This window comes from Myotis lucifugus, unplaced genomic scaffold (genome assembly GCF_000147115.1).
Source record: "Myotis lucifugus unplaced genomic scaffold, Myoluc2.0 scaffold_254, whole genome shotgun sequence".
Classification (NCBI taxonomy): domain Eukaryota; kingdom Metazoa; phylum Chordata; class Mammalia; order Chiroptera; family Vespertilionidae; genus Myotis; species Myotis lucifugus.
In genome coordinates, this window is record NW_005871302.1 from 513,291 (window position 1) to 516,017 (window position 2,727).

The window sequence follows — 2,727 nt, forward strand, 5'->3', positions numbered from 1 at the left end:
GGGAGCCAAATTCCCATGAGAGCCCTGAAGAGGCCGTCAGGGCTGCCCAGGAGCCATTTTCAGGGAAGTCTTTCAACTCACGCTATACTAATGATTAACGTTATGCACACACACTCACACACACTCACACACTCACACACTCACACACACACTCACACACACACACTCACACTCACACACACACTTAAACACACTCACATTCACACACACTCACACACACACACACACACACACACTCACACTCACTCACACTCACACACACACTTAAACACACTCACATTCACACACACTCACACACACACACACACTCACTCACACTCACTCAGACTCACACGGACTCACACTCACACACACACACACAGACACTCACACTCACTCACACTCACACACAGCACACACTCACACGCACACACTCGCACTGTTACAGAGGTACACACTCAAACGGAGTCACAGAGTCACACGGACAGACAGTCACGGCACGGCGCTCACGCACACACGCGCGTAGGTTACAAAGCCGGAAAAGCGTTACTAAGGCTAGTGGAGGAAGGTAAAAATCTGATGGTCGAGGAGTTGTAGTATTTAGGGTTTAGGGGGGATGCCCCGAAGATGGGCGCGTTTCTCTGTGGCTGGCAGAGAGGCTATGGTAAATGGCCCAAGTTCTCACTGGGCAGGAATCTAGATCTTCTGGCTGTTGTATCACACCACACAGTTTAATAAAAAATTTACTGAGCCCCAAGTGCCGGGCGGGGGGGGGGGGAAGGAGGGGGCCACTTAAAAAGGAGCAGGGAGAGCCTCCTGGAGGAGCCAACAACCTGGAAGGAGGGGGGCGCCCAATGCCCCCCCAGCCCTGTGAAATGCCAGGGATCTGTTCTCGCCCCGCCTTCTCTCCCGGTTCTACCACTTCTTGCCGAATCTCATAGCCTCCCTCAGCTTCAGGGACCACCAGGACCACAGCTCAGCCCCTGGCTCTCCGGAGCTGGACCCCAGCCCCACGGCTCCTCTGAACGCTAGAGCTGTGGACCCCAGTGCCTCCTGCACCCTCCCCGCAGGGGTCTTCCAGCACCACCAGCCCACAAGTCCAAGGCCGAAACGCCCTCCTCCCCACCAGCTCAGCATCCTCATCCCTGCCTCAGGTGTGGCTCCTCCATTTAGGTGTCATCTTTGCGGTTCCCCCGCCCCCAACACACAGCCAATCAATTGCCAGGTCCTCCTTATTTTCCTCCAAAACATTCTGAAATCCAGCCCTTCCTATATTTTTACTCCTCCTCATGCCTCTCTCCCAGGTCAGGCCCGAACTTCTGCGTAATAATCTCCTGACAGTCTTACCTCCCATGTCCCCGTTCTTATGTCCCATGAACCCATCCTCCTTGCAGCCAATCTGTACAGGTCCCTCCCCGCCTCAAACCCTTAAAACCCTCCAATGGTTCCTCTGCAGGGGTGAAGTCCAAGTTCTTCTTTTTTTTTAATCCTCACCTGAGAATATTTTTCCCATTGATTTTTAGAACGAGTGGAGGGGAGGGAGGGGGAGAGAGAGAAAAACATCGATGTGAGGGAGACACATCGATTGGTTGACTCCCACACACGCCCTGATAGGGGCTGGGGATGAACCTGCAACCCAGGGACGTGCCCCTGACTGGGAACTGAACCTGTAACCCTTCGGTGAGAGGGGCCGATGCTCTAACCACTGGTCGTACCAGCCAGGACCCAAGTTCTTAATGAGACTCCCCATGACATGACCATTCGACCTTTACAGTCTCTTCTCTGGCCAATCCACGCCTTTTACTGCACAGAGGCTGTCCTGCCTGTAGGACCAGCTTCATGAGTGTGAGATCTATGCAGGGCCCTCTTGAAATTCTTCCTATTTTTTTTAGCAAGGGCCCTACATTTAAAAATATATATATTTAAAAAAATTGGTTTTTAGAGAGAGAGAAAGGGAGAGGGAGAGGAAGAGGGGAAGAGAGAGAGAGAGAGAGAGAGAGAGAGAGAGAGAGAGGTGAGAGCCTAACATCGATCAGCTGCCTCCTGCAAGCCTCCTACTGGGGATCGAGCCTGCAACCTGGGCATGTGCCTGACAGGGAATTGAACCAGCAACCTTTCCTTGCATGGGAGGATGCCCAACCCAGTCACACAGGCCAGAGCCAGGGCCCTGCATTTTCATTTTGCACTGGACCCCACAAATTATATTGCCAGTTCCCTGCACCCCTCTTGCAATTTGTGGCCTCCAACGCTTTGTCTGTACAATCCCCTCCACCCGAAACACCCCTCCACACAACACCCCTCTTTCTGCAGCTCTTCCTTTAAGACTCAACTTAGGCGCTGTGCTTGGGACGCCTCCCTTGGCCCTCTTCTCTCCTTCCCTGTCCTAATGATAACGGAGCAGGTGCTCAACACACGTCTATTAGATCAACTGAATGGGAAGGCAACGTGTGACAAGTGCTAGAAGACAGTTACAAACTACGAGAAACAGTGAAACGAGGCAAGACGGGGCGAAGGCAAGTCTAAAGGCCTCCGGTTCGCCAAGGCGGCGCTAGGATCCTGCCTGTAGACGCGTTAATCTGTGCTCAGAGGGTTCCACGTGGCTGCGACCAGCTCTCGGGCGCCGCCTGCCGCGATCGTGCCGCCGCTGCAGCTCTTTCTGGCGCCCCGCCCCTCCCCGGCCCTGAGCCCGCCTCGCACCTCCCATTGGCTGGCTCCTGTCCTCCCGCCCCTCCTCGGCTCAGCCATTCG